General features: G+C 38.7%; 1 protein-coding gene across 5 annotated transcripts in view; it reads right to left on the reverse strand.

The window, feature by feature from the left end:
- grm8b (glutamate receptor, metabotropic 8b) overlaps window positions 1–21,104 on the reverse strand; it is a 109,179-nt gene that overhangs the window by 63,795 nt on the left and 24,280 nt on the right. The gene's annotated exons all lie outside the window — the stretch shown is intronic.

Genomic DNA, 21,104 nt, shown 5'->3' on the forward strand with positions numbered 1-21,104 from the left:
ATTTTTTTAACCATTTTTCTAATGTGCTTCTCCCAGCTGAAACTATAACAGATCTGATAGAAAAAGATATGCAACATGTTAATTCATTTGCATGTAAAATAAATAAATAAATACACATATATAAATAAAGAATAATAATTAAGATATATAGAAAATATTTTCAGTGCAAAGTCTAAAAAAAGATTTCAGGAAAAGAAGATCCAAACTGACAAACAATCTCAAAACATGCAAAAATTAACCTATCAAAATGATCAAAAGAGTAGTGGTGAAAATATATATATGTATATGAGAGAGTCATATAGATAAATGTATATGACTCTCTCAATCAGGAAAAAAACAGCTCACATGCATTTCCCCTCCTCTTCTTATTATGACTTTGAATAGTGACCAGAAACATTTTTCTAAATTGAATGACTTCTTCATTTTATCATAGCCAAAGAACCAACTGATCTTTTATAAAATGAATTTACAAGCAAAGAAGAGACACCACAATATCTATGAAAAAACAGGTGAAAGTGGTACTGGCAATTTATTTTACTGCTCAAGAATGTAACTTATAGGACTGATTGTAAAAACAGAAGATTGGGTATTCAGGCCAGAGAAATAGTTTGGATGTGTGTTTTTGTTTATTTACTTATTTTTATTGAAGTCATCTGAAGTCATACAAACCAAACTATGAACTAAAAAGATATGGAGGATTAAAGTAGTGATTTTACTCACACTGTTAAATATTGTCCACATTCATTTTCAAACATTTAACAGTTGATTTGTTAAGATTTAAACAAACTTCCAACTCCTGTCAGATTCAAATTAGTGAGCTTTGCGGTGTGAAAAAGAGAAGTGGATCAAGTCATAGATCCTGCTGTAGGCAGGCCAACAGGCCTGCCGGGGCTGGATAATGGTCCTTTAGAGAAAGATTGAAGAGCTGATTGATTTCAACTTCAGTGTGTTGAACAGAGCACCACTGGACACCTCATCAGGATTCACAGAGGGAAAGGAAGAGGGAGGAAGATAGACAGCTGGGGGCCTAACAGCAATACAAATGTCACTCAGCCTGACTTGCTCAGTGACAGTCGACAAATTAAACACTGTACTGTAAATGCAACCCTGTCTGAGAGCTGACACTATCAGAGCACTGCAGGTTTAACACATCAGAGAGAAGCTGAAGTTTATTTCCTACAGAAATACAGATCCTACATTTCCTGCAGAAATGAAGAACATGCCTGAGGTTCTGCTCATATGGAAAAGAAACTGAAAAAAGGAAGGGAGAATCTAAAAAAGAAATGCAGTTACTTTTATTTAAGTTACAACTCTGATAGAAGCCATCCAATATAGTTTATCAGAAATTATAATAGGCATGTTTTAATTGCTGATATGAATCATAAAAAGTACAACACATAAAAAATAAAAAATAAAAAACTTTTTTTGTATTTTCCATATCAGTGATCCTACAGCTGGATTTACATTTTCTCCTCTGGAGTTACTTGTGGAGATCCACATTTTCCATTCAACAAGGAATTAATTAATTTCGGGGGAAATGTCAGCAATTCAGAAACTCAGAAAAACAACCTGTCACGTTAAGGACACAGCGACTCCAAGACATTATTTAAAACATAAATCGTTCCGCATCATGTTTTCCTTCAGACTTTGGGAAATGAAATATTTTCTATGTCGGTACTGCACAAAAATCATACATTTTAAATCAAGACTGACAAATACCAATGCATAAAATAAAACTAATATGCATAAATGTTTCACAGGCCCTACAGTATGTTGCAAAATTCTTAACCAAGTTTTCATTTTGAGGCTCAAACAATGCAGGATTTAAAAGATTCAAGAAAATAGATGTCAAAGAAAGAAACCATTATTAGCTAAAAACAATAACACGCTCCAGAGAGAAGTAAAACATCTTGTAATTGGGGACCAAGAAACAAAGCTGCATAGGAGCCCCTAGTATGTCTAGTCTTTTATGTTTGATTCTACTATTATTAACATCAGCACTAGTTACACTAATACCTGCTTTAAAGGGCCTTTTCACTTTGATTTAAAGTTTCTCTCCTGGTATTGCTTAAATTCCTTAAACTTTCTTGTTTTTATTAAAATGACACAGCACAGAGGCACTAATCATGGCACCATATTAATGAGCTCTAAGCACAAAATCCATAAAGACTGGGGTCTACCACACCAGGCTGTGCCCCTGAGACAATCCAGCACATAACTGCAGTGTCACGATCCTGGGTTCTTTTGACCCAGCGTTTTGAGTTTTCGTTTATTTTGATGTTTATGTTTAAGTTCATTAGGTTATCTAAGTTCATTTGCTTATTAGTTTCCCCTTGTGTTTTCAACCCCTGTTAAGTCTCCCTTGCCCTTCATGTGTTTCATGTCTGTGTGTCTTATGCTGTCAAGTTCATGTTCTCATGTCTGCGTCTCGTTGTGTTTCCTGTTTTGAAGAGGTCTTGTGTTCTGTGTTTTGTTTTACTCTTCCCCTGTGACATCGTTATGTTCATGTGTGTCAGCTGTTTTCCCATGTGTTTCCACTTGACTCATTATCCTCCTGTGTGTATTTAGTCCATGTGTTTTCAGTCATTCTTTGTCAGGTCGTCTGTTATTTCATGTCATGTTTTCAGGTATCCATGCCAGTTCTCCATGTGTGAGGTTTTTCATGTTTTAATTTTAGTTCACCCAGTTTAGGTTATTGTTTAGTTTCACCTACGCCCTTTCTGTATTTATTTTGCCAGCCTTAATAAACGGCTCGCTTTCTCTTAACAGTCAAGTTTTGTCCACGTTCCTTGGTGTCTCCATTTTGGGTCCTCGTTGCAAATTCACACAGTGTGCTGCGGCATACTGTGACATGCAGGGTTCAAGATGTTAGCAGGGAGGGCATACATTGAACGCCAAAATCAAGAGGCTGGCATAGTATACCCAGTAACATCCCAGTATAGTTTGGAAGTCCCAAGATCAAAACAGGATACACCCCCTATAAGTGGGTGGTTGAGAATGACCCTGCTAAGGTCCTGTGGGACTTTCAGATACATACGGAAAAATTGGTCAACCAGACATAGTAGTGGTGGACAAGCAGAGGAAGACAGCCGCAGTGATAGATGTAGCTATACCAAAGGAACTTTAGAAGCTTGCAGCAAAAGATATTGTGCATTGTACCCTCAAGTTCCCAGGCCTCCGGTAGAGGACCTGGGCTTGATAGAAAAAATATACAGTCCCGATCAAAAGTTTAAGACCACTTGAAAAATAGAAAAAAATCATATATGACATGATTGGATCTTAACAAGGTTCCAAGTAGAGTTTCAACATGCAACAAGAAGAAATGGGAGTGAGACAAAACATTTTGTTGAGCATGAAATTCTCACTCCCATTTCTTCTTGTTGCATGTTGAAACTCTACTTGGAACCTTGTTAAGATCCAATCATGTCATATATGATTTTTTTCTATTTTTCAAGTGGTCTTAAACTTTTGATCGGGACTGTATGTACAGAATTAGTCAAAAGTTTTAGAACGCCCCCAAATTTCCAGTTTTGCATTGAAAATTATGCAGTTTAATGTCTCATTGTGCTGTTTAACTGATGCTCATGAAGGTATGGTATCACAGCACTGCTTTTATGCAAATTGAGGGAGTTTTGTAAGTAATGACGAAAAGTTGGAACACCTGTAGGAATTAGTAACACCAGCTCTCAAGGCTTGATCAGCCTCCAATGCTGCAGAACAGCTTTAAACTGTTAACACATTTTGCGTTCCCTGAAAAAGACTTTTTTTTTATAATTCTGAAATGTACAATATTTTTCAGTTTTGGGTAACCTTTTTTTTTAACCTCTGGCCATTCACCACTTACCTTTGTACCATTTCAAGCTATTCATAAGACTTGAACGACTTGAATTGCAATAAATAACTGGAAAAATTGGGGTGTTCTAAATCTTTTGACCGGTAGTGTATATATATTGTGTGTGTGTGTGTGTGTGTGTGTGTGTGTGTGTGTGTGTGTGTGTGTGTGTGTGTGTTTGTTTGTTTGGGGGGTTTTGTGCAGATTGATGAATATAGAATATTAAAGAATATACAAATTGCTCTCTACCAGCAGCTCCTCCTGCTACATTCCCTCTGCACCTGTGTACCCCAATTACTCAAATTTACCTTGTTAGGTGCAGGGTGAGTAGAGCAGTTTCAAAGGAAAACAGGTGGTCCATGAGAGTGTTCTTTCTTGAATGTTTCATGAAAGCATCAAGAAATTCAACTGGCATTGCACATGTAAGCACAGCGTTTTTGCTTTTACAAAAACATAATAACAAGATCTCTACAGGGTGAAAAAAATTGATCAAAATTTGTGGGGAATAAAACTGACTTATAAGAATAATTACAATGATAATAACAATAATAGTAGTAATGATTACTGTGTTATAGTTAGTGAAATAAGAGGCCCCTTCCAAATGTGTATTAAATAATGTGCAGTGACTCACAGAGAAAAAACTCTCTTGTCCTTTTGGTGGCTTTTGGAGGACTCCTTGCTTTGCTGAAGGGCTGTAATTTTAGTTAGTAGCTTATTTGGAAACCCTGCTGGTCAGTTCCAAGCACTCACTGCTCCTTCCACACAGAACTGTAATCATCAGTTTTAACAAAGCATCACAATACTACAGCTGACTTTATTGCATTGGCCCTGGATTGACTTGAAGTCATTAATATCTGATACAACTTCCTGACCTTACTGATATCCAATCCAAATATCTTATCGCTCCATCTATCTATATGATCTTATTTTAAGTTCATGACTTTGATTTTATATAATATTTTAGAATCGTGGTGAATTCTCCCACTAGTTTGATTGATGGCAACAATCATTACCCTCCACACCAGAATATTACTATGGCTGAACAGGAACAGATCCATCTGACACTGAGCTCATATGTTCTTTTTAGGATATCTCTACACATTTTAACCGTATGTGGACATGTTTGCTGTTTTCTGTCATTTCGGGCTGCTTTCTGTCACAGAGACTGATGCTTGTCATTCTGTGACAGCTAAAAGCGTTCTGCTTGACTGAACAATAAAAGAAGGTATCCATCAGTGGTGACAGCTCTCATCCATCATCTTGCATTCTGTGCTCTGATTTTTATGATTTAAGCTGTTTAGTATCAACTGCCTCTGCCCTGGACAAGAAACAGCTTTCCCCTAGAGGTGAAATTCTGCATGGTTCCTGCTGTTGCATGTTTTTCATGTTTAATGTTTCTTTCTAGCAGTGATCAAAATAAATTCAGGGTAGATTCAGAACGACTGACTGTCTCAGAAAATTCTCCCTTCTGGAAAGGCACAAAAAAGTCAATAACTAGAATATTAACTACTGGGTCCTTTCATTTCCAAAGAATTCTCAGAGCTTACTGTCTAAATATACCCAGATCAACCAGTTTGTAGGCTTTGACACTAAGTCAGCCCATCTTCACATGACATTTGGCGTCCTGTTATTTAAAAGTGAGCTTAAATCTATAATCAAACAATCAAAAGAACAGTTTGAGGTTGAACTGAAACAAAGTTAGTAGAAGATAATATTTTGGCATGAAATTCCCTCTGCTCTCACAATGCTGCAGTACACCACATCATAAAATATGAAATTATTAAAAAGGTGTGCTAATTTACTCATTCATTAATTTTTATATTTAAGTGCCTGACCTAATAGTATTTGGGATATTGTGACAATCTTTCTGTCAAACAGAAGTGACATGAGAGAGATTCCCAATCACATGAAAACACTTTGCATTTGTAATCCTTTCAAAAATCTACACAATTTTTGCACAAAAGTCTTTTTCCTAGATTTTGCAGTATAACTAATTTGCAACTTTTTTAAAATATCTATGTTTCATATTCATCTCACAACTGATGGATTTAGACCTGTGTTATTCTCCCAGCTCAGAGGCCACGGTGATGAGAGCATTAGCAGTTTTACTTATATCAGCAGGTGGTGGTAAAGGTGAACTAAATAGTGGAAGAAAAGATTCAAGGATAACTTCTTTGCTGGATTTACAATACTGTACACAAAACGATGTCAAATATATTCCATAATTTGTTCCCTTTGATGAACAATTTTTAGTGGGTCCAAAGTGTAGTTGTTTATACATTCAGCCAAAGATTACTGGTTTGTTTCAAGCTGGAGATACAAACACTCTCAGGGGTCATCAAGGTCATCTGGCATAAAATTCTGCTAAATCAAACTAAAGCTACCTGCTGCGGTGACCCCTTCTAACGAGTGAGCAGCCAAAAGTAGCTTTCATAAGCCCTAAAAAACGCAAGTTGGTTGATCCTTAATTAGTACGGTATAAATATAATTTGTACGGGAGAAGCAGGACCACAAGCTGATCAGAATTTTAATCACAGTAATAAGAATAAACATTTTTCTTCCACTGAATGAAATATTCATATTCCAAGACTTTTAAATGCAAATGTACTGTTTCAGACACATCTTTCCTGAATTGAGCCTGACAGTTTTGGCATCTTTGAAATGCTGAAATTTCCACTAGTATTTCTGTGGGGTTTCTTTCAGTTTGAATAAACAACATAAGTTTGTAAAAATTCAAAACATGTCACATATTTGCTTTTATTGATTATTCTCCAAATTATAAAAATCCCATCTTCTTTATTTGTCTGACACTAACACCAGAACTAATATTCAAATATTGTTTTCTTTTGGGGGTTTTTTTGTTTGTTTTTTGCTCACTGGCATGTTATTCATCTAAGGAACAGAAAACAGCTGACAGCAAGAAATTGATCTGACTGTAAGCTCTATCCAGTCCTACATTTGCTCGTTGTGAAATCCAGCTGTTAAAGGTGGGCAGGCAAGCAGGCAAACGCACGATTACCTCACTTTATGGCCTTACTTGATGTCATTGAAGAGATCTGGAGCCATCACAAAAAAATGTGGTAACTAATATCTCAGCCAGCCAATCACATCAATTTTCCCAACAAGGTAAACAAACAAAAACAAAAGGTTGATGCTGAGAAGTCCTCTTAACTTGATCGCCTTAGCTATCACTTATATTCTCTCAATGTCTCTGTGGAAGATGCGTGTTTATCTCATCTCCACCCTGAGAGTATTTTGTAACATATTCAACTTTAAGGATGGTCCTTCAGCTCAGTTACATACTTGTGTTCAACACACCAGTTCAGTGGAGTGTGACGAGAAGCTGTTACATTATGGACATATAGTCAGATATTTCAGGTATGTATGTAGGTGTTTCTAACCCTCAGACAGTGGAGAGAGGACACGGTCTGAACAAACAGTGTTTAAGTAAAACAGACAGTGAAATACACAATACACAAGAAACTGTTTGCATTTCATGACTTAACAGCTTTTTTGTAGGATTTCACTGTGTTTACATTTTAATTCTGTGTAGATTTTACAAAGGAGATTTTTAGTTCTTCAATGATATAAAAACTATGAGGACAAATTCACCCAGTCCAAAGAGGATCATTTCAGTAGTAGTGTCACAGGGAGGGCCTGGGTCTAGGTCGCAAGGGCAGGAGTCTAATCAGAGGAGCCCAGACCTCCCTCTCCCTATCCACCTCTTCTAGCTCTTCCAAGGAAACACCAAGGAGTTCCCAAGCCAGCTGAGAGATATAATCTCTCCAGCATGTCCTGGGTCTCCCCAGGGCCTCCTCCCAGTTGGACATGTCTGGAAGACCTCACTCAGGAGGCGCCCAAGAGGCATCCTTGTCAGATGCCCGAACCACCTCAACTGGCTCCTTTCATTGTGGAAGAGTAGTGACTCTACTCAGAGCCGCTCCCAGATGGATGAACTCCTCACCCTATCTCTAAGGGAGAGACCAGACACCCTTCAAAGAAAGCTCATTTCTGCCACTTGTATCCGTGATCTCATTCTTTCGTTCACTACCCAGAGGTAGTGATCATAGGTGAGGGTAGGGATGAAGATCGACCAGTAAATTGAGAGATTAACTTTTACATTCAGCTCCAATCCGTCTGTTGAGCTCCTGCTTCCCTCTACCCTAACTCTTAAAGAAGACCCTGAGATACTTAAACTCCTAAACTACTTCCACCATTTGGCTATGCCTAGAAATTCCTACCATAAAAATCATGAACAGAATTGGTGACAAAGGGCAGCCATGGCAGAGTTCAACACCCACTGGGAATGAGTCCAACTTATTTTACACCACTCTGGTCAAGATATGTATGACATTCAAAATATGAAGTATTCAAAGTATGAAGAGTCAATTTACTTCACCCAACAAGCTTTTAGTTGTTTGGACATAGTTTTCATAATCAACCATAAAATGTCTTCTGTTTGGCTTTTCATGTTCAATTATAAACCATGCATTATCGATATTCTCACTGCCAGCATCACAGCCAACATGATACAGGAGTCCAAAGACAATGGATATGGATATGGAATAGTTGCATAACAACTGATGCTCTGTTGTATGTGCAACACCTGAGGTAGGAAATACAGTAACTATAGCCATCGACTGTTCCATGAAACACAAGTCTCTATGAAATTAACTTGTGTCAGTATGTTAAAAAAGAAATGCATTATGAAGATGACACTGAATGTACATAAAAACTTACATAAAAAATTATTATATTAATGAAAAGACATAAATGAAGACAGGAAAGTAAACAGCAGTTGTGTTTTGTAGGGTTACTGAAGTTGGGCTAGCTGGTATATAATGATGTGCTACATGGTGGCTAACAACACGCCTATGGTTGGCATAATATAAACACACTGAAGCTGGAGGATGAACGCTAACTTTTTTCCACTCGATAAAAGTTAACGTGAGGTTCCCGATGGTTAGGGACAAATGCAATTGCATGGCGGGATGCTGTAAATGGACCAAACTTCAGTCAGGAGAACAACTGAGATACAACACAATACGAGGTCATTAATTTACTGCTGCATGGGCTGGGCTGTAGTTACATCGTAAGGTTTTAAAATCTGAAGTTTAAAATGAACAGTTGTAATAAAAACCGAGAGGGCCGACATCTTCTATTCATAATCCTATTTGTTGCCTTTTGATTGCGGCATCAAAAAAGTTATGTGTACATTTGTTTCCATTTGTATCACCTACCGTGGCCTTCCTCTTTGAGATATACAATAATATGGTGTCCCATACAATGTGGTTCATCTTATACTTTTGTAATCTCAGTTGACATTTCCATCAGTGATTCATCCATTAGTCAAGTCCAAAAGTTGTACAAAATCTTCTCTTGTACGTGAACTTTTAAAGTAAAACATGATAATTGTGACAATACAAATAAAATTGTAGCGTTTGCACGTTCTCCCTGTGGCTGCATGGATTCTCTTCAGGTGGTCTGGCTTCATTCTGCAGTCCAAAGACATGCATAACAGGTTAACTGGGAAATTGGAAGTGGCCATAGGTGTGAATGTGAAGGGTTGTCCATTTCTCTGTGTTAGCCCAGTGACAGACTGGCGACCTGTCTGCCTTTTACCCTTTGACAGCTGGGATAGATAGATGGAGTCCTGGGAAAACTCTGCAAGTCTAAGCTATATCTTATTTTAATAATTAACTGAAATATGATTTAAAAGCATTTTGGAAAAGAGAAGGGAACTCTTCTTCTGTAAATTTTTGCCCAATTCTTTACAAATTTGTTTTAAATCATTGAGGGTTGGTGGTTTTGTTTTGTTGCTTTTAAACTCCTCCTGTCCGGCAGTTGTAGCTAGCATAATCATGGTCTAAAGCTTTGTTGTGACAAACACATTGGCTTTCCCAAGAGGAGCACCTTGAGCAACTATAGGCTCATCTTGTTGATGTGTTTGTTGTATTTATTTATTTTATTTTATTATTCGTTTTATTATCTGTGTGGATATTATGCTGGAGTGGGCATGGGTTGAAGGCCAGATTGGCAAAAGATAGAAGAAAGCAAAGGAACAGATAAAGAAAAGGGACAGACATAAAGAGAGAAAAGAATGGGGGGGTAGGATGAGGCTAACAGACATGCTGGGTCTCCAGCTGCTGCATCTGTAACACAGCACACTCAAACAATACAAAGCACCACACAGACAAAACAGAGGGAAGTACACAAACAACTATACAGTTTCGCTGTGTGTGTTTGTGTGCATGTGTCTGTGTGTGTGAAAGACAGAGTCTGTGTATTAGCATTTATCATGAAACATACTTGAAAAATGAGGTTGAGCGACTGCAACAATACCCCCCAGGCCCCAGAACCACTTGACACCTGGCATCTCCATCATGCGACAAAGACGCCCAAGCCACCCTGGACCACAACCCTCAAGGAAGCAGGCCAGCAACCATGCCAAAACCCCCAGTTAAGTACTCCAGAGGCCCTAACCGCCCAAGTTCCAAGGCCGGGGGGAGGCGGCACCGACGACCAGTGGGCAACAAGCCAAGGAGGGCAATCCCCCACCCTTAAAAACAGTTTCCCACAGGGACCAAGGCTTAGCGACCCACAGACCCAGGTCTAGCCACACAGACACAGGTGCCCCCCATAGCAAGCAGCATTCCGACACTACTTCATATTTAAAGAAGATAGGGATGGGTGAAATATGACCGTTCAATGCAAACTCTATTTGCCAGCAACCAAGCTGCTCTCAGCATCAAAAGACAACAACCTAAAGAAACATCTGGAAGTCAGTGCTTTTTAAAAAAGCTAACGTTAGCCTACTGCAACTACCTTGTTTTAGTTGTGGTAGCTACCTGGGTCATGTGCCACTTCAGTATCTTCGATGTACTATTGCTGTGTTATTTATTACTATTACTGAAGGCTACTCGCCACCGAGATAACACTGTTAGCTGGCATTAGCTGAGGTTAGTTCATAGACTGCAGACTGTTACACTTGATGGATAGCATTCACAACCTGCTAGCTCCAAATAATCATGTGCAGTTCTGAAAGCAGTCAATGAACTAACCTTAGCTAACACCAGCAAACAAAGTTAGCTCGGTGGCGAGTAGCCTTCAGTAATAGTAATAAATCACAGGGCAATAGTACATTCATGTAGTTCTAAAAAGCATGATAATATATTAAGTAGCAACTGTGGCCTATGTACCTCATGTTCCCCCCAAGACCCTCCATGTGTGAGTGATGTGTTGTTGGAGGACGTGGGGGGAGAAGAAGGCTAGAGATCATCAAGAACGGGAGATAGAGGACCACCCCCAGAAGGAGAGTCCCAGCAAAGCTTGTTTAGTAAGCACCCAAATTTCCTACATCCCACTGCAGAGTGAGGAAAAGTGGACCTGGGCCCCTTGTCAAACCCAACCCAGGGCAATGCCGCACCAAAGGCCAGCACCCATCATCCCCACTGCAAAGGGTAGACCGGCTGGTCCACTCAGAGGCCCAGCACCAACACCTCACTCACCCAACAATGAAGATGAAAAAGAACAAGACAGATTAGCTAAGATGATAAGATTATCTGATAAGTATGAGACAAGGCAGAGCTCTAGGCGACCCAAACAATCTCAGCTGCTCCCTCTCCTGAAGGTCCCCGCTCTCACCCCCCATAAGGGGCCAACGGGCACTGTAGACTCCCAGTTCCTTTGGCTTACTGCTGTACTGAACCTGTCAATTTCTGGATTAATATGGCGACGCCTCTTTGTTTTGAGTTGTAACAGGCTGAGTACGTGTGAGAGAACTGTGGAGAAGTGAGTGTGTGTGCAGATGTTTTGGACACATGAGTTTCCTGTAGAAAGAATATATGTGTATGTAAGTCATTTAACTAATTAGTCATTTTAAATCTCTTTTACCTGAAACCAACTCCACATACATTTCATGTGACAAACTTTAGTGTGATCATGTTTAAACTAACCAGTCGACTGTTCAATGTTCACTAAAGTGTGTGTGTGTGTGTGTGTGTGTGTGTGCACGAGCGGCTGCCTGTCTGTCTTGTATGTAACTGTATTGTATGTTAGTGTGTGCAGTATGAATATGTGTATGTTTCTGTGCTGTATGTCATAAATTATAAATTGCAGCAGACGCAATGAGTACCGAAAGAGAAAAGAAGAGACGTGAAAAGTGGCAAACCTTCTTAAGACCCCACCACAACATTTGAGTTGGGATCAGTGTGTGTTACATTGGCTCCCCGTTGAATATCGTATCAATTTAAAAATTCTCTTCCTTACCTTTAAAATTTTAAACAATTTGGCTCCCAACAATCTGTGCGAACTCCTCCATTTGTATATCCCTAATAAGGCACTTAGATCTTCCAATCAAATGTTCCTGACGCAACCGAGGTCTCGCCTGAAGTCCAGAGGTGATCAGGCATTTGCTGTCGTAGCTCCCAGCCTCTGGAATAACCTCCCTCCTTATATTTGTTCCTCCGAGTCCATCCAGTCTTTTAAATTGCGTCTTAAAACTTATTATTTTAGTCTGGCTTTTGATTCAAACTAGCATGTTATTTCGTGGCTAGTTATGTTTTTTTTACCCATATTGTTCATATTGTTTCCTGCCCTCCTTTTAACTGTTTCTTTTTTATTCTGTCTTATGCTATTGCTCTGACCGATTGTGAAGCACTTTGGTCAACTTTGTTGTATTATTATGTGCTATAGAAATAAATTTTGATTTGATTTTGATTTGATGAGGTCAGCATTTTTACTTGCCTATTGTGACACCTTGATTCTTTTCATCTTCTATTTTTAGCCCTACTGTTGTACATTTGCTGCTCTGCTTTAGTATTTTTGTTTGACACAGTAACAGCCAAGCTTTAGAAGTAGGAAAAATTGCCTCACATTTGACCCTCGAATAGTCTGATATGCAGTGGAGTTCGTGGCTGACTCAATGACTCAATGTGAGGTGCTCGGGTCTTGAGGTTGCAAAACATGCCGAAATCATCACCCCTCCTCCAACATGTTTAACACTTGGTGTGAGGTGTTTGATATGATGGGTGTGGTTTTCACCAAACATGGCATCATATATCATGTCCAAAAATCTCCATTTTGATCTCATCTCTCCACAGGAGATTGTTTCAGGCTTATAATTTTTGTTCAGACGCAATTTTTTTTGCTTGAAAGTTCTGAACACCACTAGAGTTAAATCTGAAAGAAGCATGGAAGTTGGGGGTTGAGAGAGACAAAGCATCTATCCTGCAGAGTGTAATGACTACAGAGTCAGCATGTAGGAAAAAGCAGCATTCAGATCAATGTGTTGAATTAAAGTTCTAGGAACACGGAACTTCTTACACTGTAAGACAGCTCATCAGAATATAGACTATTGACAGATGAGGACAAAGAAGGCCTCTGACTTTTTGTTTCTTTGTCAGATAAATGTGCCAACTTTCCAAGATCTAATTGAAAAAAAAAGAACAGAGCATAAAACCATATGAAAGGATGAGCTGTCAGTGCTGAGGTAAAACATCAAAACAGTTTAACTGTTTGCAGCAGTGTTCAAGGTTTCCATTCACAGCAAACAGATGTGATTGTGGCACAGCCTAAATGAGATGTTCGCTTTTCTATCAGTTCAGTCTGACATAAGCAGGAATGTTTACAACATTTATCTTTATTGTTGCGATTCATTAGCTCCTATGTTAGTATCCATTAGTATCCACCTTTAATTTATGACTCTGTGAAGCAATAATTATGCTTGTCATTCTCTCACTGTTTTTCTTGAAAACCATCCGTCATTCCCGCTGTGTGAAACCTCACTCTTTCATGTTGGATCATCACTCTATTTTAATGATAACATAATACTGCTTCAGCTCCTATAAGCATGACAGCAGTGGGCAATTTTTAAATCCTTCTTCTTTTGATAAATGTGAGCTGTGCAGAAAAAGTCCTTCGCGATGTGTCTTGCTACTAAAAGGATCATTACAGGCTTTGATTCTGCATATGCACTTTTAATGTTCAATCCCTGAAAAATAGGAATTTTTTCACAGACTACCATTACAGCTAAAGACTGGCACTGCTGCTAGGTCTACCAGTGATTATCATGAATGAATATTTAGACTTTAGGACTAAAAGTAATGCAATCAGATCACTTGCATCCCTTGATAAATGGCACACCCTAATTTTGCATCATCACTGTTAGTTGTTGAGTCTATGATTTTCCTTCCATTGCTTATTTATTAAAGTGTGTGCATTTAAAAGATGTGAAAGAGAGTTTATAGTATTTGGACATTTTTAGTGAGTCTCCCGTTCAACACTGAAATCTGATCCAGAATCATTTCATCTCATTTCTAAAATAAGTAGCCTAGCTACTTCTCAAATACACTTGGCCTGAATAACCATTCACATTCAGTGCTAATTTAAATGTCTTCATTTCAGTCTGTTAGACAGGTCAAGCTGTGATGATTGTCTCTGAGTAAAGCTTTCAATGAAAGCACACATTAGGCCAATAGCTCACCAACTTATTAACAAGGAAGCACTTCAAGTTCAAAACAGTTTCAACAAACTCTCAAACAACTTTTAAAATGAATTTGATGCAAAATTGCAAAATATAAATAAAATAGACAATTATCTTGTCTACCACATAGCTCTACGATAAAGCAGCTGGTATTCTTGACTGTTCTAAATGTTGTTGCAAACGATGATGCTACAACCTCCTCCTCCGATGTACCTTCGCATTCATACCTGTATGCGTGTGTGTGTGTGTGTGTGTGTGTGTGTGTGTGTGCGTGCGTGTGTGTGTGTGCGTGCGTGTTAGGACCATTTTATAACTTTTGTTTGTGTTAAATATCAAGGCGGGGTACAACTGTTATTCTCAAACAATCATAAGGCTACTTTTTGAAGTACCCCACACACAGCTGGACACAGATAGGATTTTGGTTTCTACTGTGTTCAGCGTTATCTTTAGCAATGAGGTAAGTCTCTTTTGGCAGAGGAAACATGCAGTTCCTCTGAGAGCTTGGCTCAACACAGCTAATTACTAACCATTCTTGAAATAACAATAGGCAGACAGATTTAATTGCTGGGTTTTTTAGGGGTGACTGTGGAGGCGAGAGCTGCAGCTCATTACGTATGGGTAAGTGCAGAATTTCAGCAGGTTTGGAGGATTTATAGATGGGGGTGAAGAAGAAAATTACCACCTTTTAGAATGAAGCAAAGAAATGTTAAGTGTAGCTGTTAGGCTTTTTATTTCTTAAAGTGAAGAGGATATACTGAGAAACTTTTACTAAAACACCTATTTACTTTTTTTAAAATTTAAATTAGAGTGTGCTTTTTTTCTCCCAACACACAAAAAAAATTTGTTGTATTGTTTTTCCTACATTTCTAAATCCTCTGATGATACTTCCACCAAGCGAAAAACTATGAGAGGGACATTATGTTCTCACACAACAGATTTAAATTCCAAGTTAGCTTCTAGTCTCACCAGTTTCACACTTTACAAAGTCTCCATGTTTCTGCAGCCAGTCTCCATCTGATCTAAAACACCCCAGTTTAACAGGATTTCTGACATACCTTCTGTCCTGCCAATTGTTATTGGCCAACTTGATATCTTTCTGAAACTGGAGTTTCTGCTCCACAGGGGTCCTTTGAGGTTGGTTCTCTATCTCCCATTACTTTATAAAAATCAGGGAGGATTCAGGGGAAAAAAAAATCAACTGATGCTGTCCTACAGTATATCCAACTAGATGATCAGGTGAAGAAACTTTACCAAGACAAGAATTACAGTTTCTGTGTGTTTAATTATTATTCGCTGTCACTATAGGATTATAACGTATTCATGAATACTCGTGGCCAATTAAATTCTGATGAATAATCAATGAATTTTGAGTTTAATTGAAGGTTATTTTTAGTGAGAAGCATGCTAACACCAGTCAAAACACAAACTAGTACTGTGGTGTGTAGGTAAACTTATGCAGAGGAAAAAAAGAAGAGATACATACATAGATATTAAATCTACATGGCACTTTCTTCTCAAACCCTATATTATGTCGAATCACTTTATTTCTTTAGGAATAATGTTTCACATACCCACTAAGCTGACTCGAGTGACTGCACAATGTTTTAGCTATGAAAAAGGTTTGAATTGAACACGACACAGTGCTTCACACTACTGAAGTCGAATAATTTACAGCTTCCAAATCGCTACAAATACAATGAGTCATAAAAGGTAATTCTTATCAAAGTTCAGAGGTTATATTTAAATACCAGCAAACAGCACATCAACAAAACATTCAACAGCACAATTTTTGAAATATATTTTGGGAGTTTTTAGCCTTTTGGGTTTGTTTTTGTTAGGACAGTGGAGAGAAGACATGAAAGCTGGGGGGAAAGACAGAGCGAGTGGCCTCAGGGCAGATTTAAACACAGGACTCTGTATGAGCCTTGCAGCATAAGATTCATCTGCTCAACCCTGTGAGCTAAACTGGCATGTGAAAGGCACAGGGTGGGTTTTAAACTAGTGTACCAATTTGCTTCATCAACTGAATTCAATATTTGCATTGTTTTTCTGCTTTTTTAAAGAACTGGCTGTGTTTACTAGAAAAAAAAATAGCAGATCATCACAAAGTGCGCATTGTTGTTTTTTGTATTATGCCCAAATCTATCATGATCTATGTAGTATCTTTTTGTTTTTAGTTGTCTTTAGTATTTGGTTTTTGTCTTTGTGTGTTTATCCTTATTTATGGAAGCCCGTTTCCACCACTTTAAAAAAAAAGTAAGAAAGATAACTCAAAATTTAGAGTTATCTTTCTCAAAATTAGTTACTTTGCCAGAGAGAGTTATCTCTGCCAAGTAATCTACATGGAATGCGCACTCAAAACCGGATCGCAACAAATTGGCGCTTTCGAGAGTACGTTTGCTGATAGTAACGCCATGTGATTCAGCTAATAACACAAAGATTTCATCATTTGTGAAGCAACGTGGAAAATAATCAGCAATTTGTGCATTCATGACTGGCTATAACACTGGTAGCTTAGCTGTAGCATTTGTAGGTGAGGGCTTCAGCTTCCGGGTCGAAATTTTGATTACTTTTCTTGAAATTTCAAGTTAATAATTCTAAATTTTGAGAAAATAACTCGAAATGTCGAGAAAGATAACTCAAAATTTCGAGTTATGGATACTTTCTTTTTTCTTTTTTTTTTAGTGGTGGAAACGGGCTTCCATACTTATTAGTGCAGTACAATTAGCCCTGTTTGTTGTTATGTGTCTCCCCTGTCAGTTGTGAGTTTATCTTAGACCCCAGGAAGACAGGGCTAGAAGTCTGTCAATAACCCCCTAACATTGTCAGGGTCAAATGGAAGACGTCAACTTGTCAGCAAACACTTGGCAAATGCTGGCTAAACAGAAATGAAACTGTGAAATGTGTGACAGAAACCCAAAATGATATGAACTATAAAATGGAAACTAAGTAGCTGCCAAGTGGAGTGTTAATCAGTTTCAGCTGCTTTGATGTTAATGAAATTAACAACAGGTGCTCTTGACGAGCAACAATGACACAAACAACAAAACAGGAATAGTTTCAAACGTAGAGGCCAGAGACATTTTTCCCTCCTCATCTTTTCTCTTTTTTCACTAGTTTTGCGTTTGGCTACAGGTCAGAGTCCCTGCTGGTAGCTTGAGGCATACCTAGACCCTACAGAATGGCACATCAACACATGCCATTGCCAGTAGGTTTGCTTTGTATCTCAGCACGATCTTAAATGCATGGAGAAGATTCTAGGAGACAGGCAGTTACTCTAGGAGAGCTGGTCAGGGCCATCTGCTCCTTTGTGCAAGGAGGAACAGGATATGTGCTGTGAGAGCACTACAAAATGACATCCAGGAGGCCACTGAATTTCAGATTGCACATTAATTTAAATATATACACATTACTAAAGATTCCAACTTATCATTAAAGAGTGATGTTAAAAGCACAATTTTAGAGTCTTTCTCTACTCCATGAATCAGAAACAGACTTCTAGAGGGTGGCCTCAGAGGCCAATGCCCTCTAGTGCCATTGAATACCATAACTGGCATCCTTTGGTTTTAAGAGCAGGGTCAGGGAGGCAAGTAGGTTTCACCTGAATAAATGGGAGAGAAGGGAAGGGGTCTGGAAAAGCCACGGAGGATGTTAAGCTGCTTAAAATATTGTTTAACATGACCGGTTTGGTTGTGGGCCATTCATGGGCTAGGGATGCATATCCATGGAAGGATGCACATACCTCTACAGGCAAGGCAACAGCACCCTGAATGCCATTAGGGGTCAGGATGAAATCCTGGACCTATTGTCAGACTCTAAGCTTGTGCAGTGGATCTTCAGTTGCTCCTGGTGTGCAACAATGCCCAACCTCATCCAGTAAGCAGTTTTTGAAGGATAAGGAAATTGTTACCACTGACTGGCCCACATGCTTGCCTGACCTAAATCCAACAGAGCACCTCTAGCACATTATGTTTTGGGCCATCCAACACCACCAGCTAACACGCCAGATTGTCCAGAAGTTCCGATCTGGGAGGAGACTCCTTGTACATAATACAAACTACTGAATACTATTTTGAGTTACTGCTATGAAATTTTGGGAAAATAGACTATTCTGCCCTCATTTTTTCACTTTGATTTTTGAGGTGTTTTTCATTTCAGCCCCGTGTAAGTTGATCACAAGGGCCACTACTGAGAACAGGAAGGCTGCGCAGAGAGTCATTAACACCGACCAAAAAATCATTCGCTGCCCTCTGCCACCCCTGAAGGCTATTACCAGCTCCTCCTGTCTCAGGAAAACCAGGGCCATCACAGGTGACTCCTTGCACCCCGCCTACCACCTGTTTGATCTGCTGCCCTCTGCTCAACACCTCAGGTCAATCAGGTCCCACACCTCCAGACTCACAAACAGCTTCTTTCCCTAGACCATTCGGACTGTTACCAATCATTATCCCCCCACACCCCACCCCTGCCCACTCACCTCACCAATCTGAGCCATGGTCTAAGTAACTGTCGTCACTCAGACCACTCACACATGGACTCAGACAAAATCCTTTTGCACTGCTTCCAAGCACTTGGCGCTCCAATGTGTGCCTTTCTCTTGTTTTATATATATTCCTCTTAACTGTATATATTTCTCCTGTTTGTTATTTATTCCTGCTGTCTTACTAGTTATATTTTATTCCTGCAAAGTTAGTGTGGAGCACCCAAGATTTTGTTGTAAATGTACAATGACAATAAAGGGCTATTCTATTCTATTCTATTCTATTGGGTCTGAAACAAGGTATTTCTGTTTTAGTCATTTATTCAGCAAACTTTTCAATAAATTTATAGAAATCATGTGTTTTGACATATTTCCATGTATTTAAGAATCATCTTATTAACTTATCAAAAATTAATCATTTCAACTGACTCAATTTCAGAGTGTTTCTCTACTCTATGATTTCTTATATACAATACTGTTTTACTTGAGGGAGCTGATGTTGTAATTTGATCTATTTGCTGTCTGGATTAAATTGTTCTACATTGTCTCATGATGTGTATTTTCTTATTCATTGTTTTTTTTCTGACCTGCCAGGGACATTTACATATTCTCATTAATATGCACTGTCCCTTTAAAGTGAATAAGTAAATATCAAGATTTAAGCCAGCTACAGCAATATTTACCTGCTCCATTTGACATTTGACAGGAGCATTGTTTTCTTTTTATCATACCAGCATAATAAAAAAAAACAACAACGCCATGAATGTGAGCTGTTTGTACTTTCAGCTTCTTTCTCCCCTGACAATAACAGTGTGATGACAGGAAGCAGGTTTTCTGCCTATCTGGAGTGAGGCAGGAGGATTTGCCCTGAGGATGGAAAAGGACAGGGTGAGCTGGGGAGTTAGGGTTGGTATACTAATCAGTACTAAGAAGCTGTCAGGACCAATAAGTACTGTATCAGTGCTAAGGGAAAGGCTGCAGAAGATGATGTGACAAATAACAGATCAGGAGTTAATTCTCATCACCAGTGTTTTCATAAAAAGAAGAGATAACAGCTAGCTTGATTGCTACAAGTTCTCACTCCTCACTCTTCACATTCTCGAAAGAAACTTGACAAAGTTTTTTTTGTAAAGACAAATTGACAAGTAAGAAAAGAAAAGCATGTCAGGAAAACTGGGTCTGATTAGTAGAGGAACCCTTTATTATTAGTTATACAGGACATAAGATTTTCATCACTTGCGGGGACCAGTTTCAAGGAGGATTTCAAGGTTATGTAAAGCATGGTCAGTGATTTTTCTTGGCCAACATGACATCAAATTGTTTGTTTTTACCTCCAAACAAAAAATTACTGAGTTTTCTATCCCAGAGAACAAAAAAATAAACTTGAAGATTTTCTGTGTATTTGATTTGGATAAAGGACTTCACAGTTTTTGTTTACTTTACTGCTGACTATTGGTTTCATTTCAAATATGTCTGTCTGACTCCTGAAATTTGATGTTTTGAGATACAAAAAAGCTGCAAACTGTTGTCAAGTGAAAGCAGTAAGCAGTTTTGTCCAGTCATATACTGTAGCTCAGTTTGATGGTTGAACATTGGCTGTGTGTCACCACACACGTGTCAGTAGAGATCACATCCTTTGGCAGGCAGTGAGCACCGCCCTCCCACAGCTTAACCCAAAAACGTCATGGTTACGCTGGGCTGCTGTGGCGAGAGGTGAGGAGATGAATCTGAAGAAACATTTGATGATAATCTGAAACAACAATGTTAGCAACGACATGCTGTGACATCATTATCCTAAGGCTTTGAGAGAACTAATGCAACACATCTTTGTGTTGACCCAGCATCCCATCTGAGGCCTGCAGCTGGAAACATCAGGATGCATGTGTGGAGTAACTTAGTCCATTACACACATAGCTGTGTGACCAGTGACACATTCAGCATTAAACGTAAGCCAGCTTTTTAATTCTACTTCTATAAAAGGAGGTCTAGAAAAATAGAAGAATTGATTGAAAATGTCTTTGTGTTCACATTCAATTATATTTTATTTCAATAACAGTCTGACTGACTGTGCTGCCAACTCACGTCACGCACACATATATATAAAAATTACAAGTTTACACAAATCTGAAAGGAAGATTTAGAGGTACAACAGGAACACAACAAAACTGAGCTTGACAACTAGCTTGAGGAAATCTACTGTTATATATTGTAGCAGTTTTCTTACAGCACCTTCAACTTCAATGCTTTAGACAAATCTCTCTACCCTCTGACCTGTAGGCTCAACAAAAGCACACAAATAAAATAAAAAT

This window comes from Oreochromis niloticus, linkage group LG7, assembly GCF_001858045.2.
Source record: "Oreochromis niloticus isolate F11D_XX linkage group LG7, O_niloticus_UMD_NMBU, whole genome shotgun sequence".
In the NCBI taxonomy this organism is placed as follows: Eukaryota; Metazoa; Chordata; class Actinopteri; order Cichliformes; family Cichlidae; genus Oreochromis; species Oreochromis niloticus.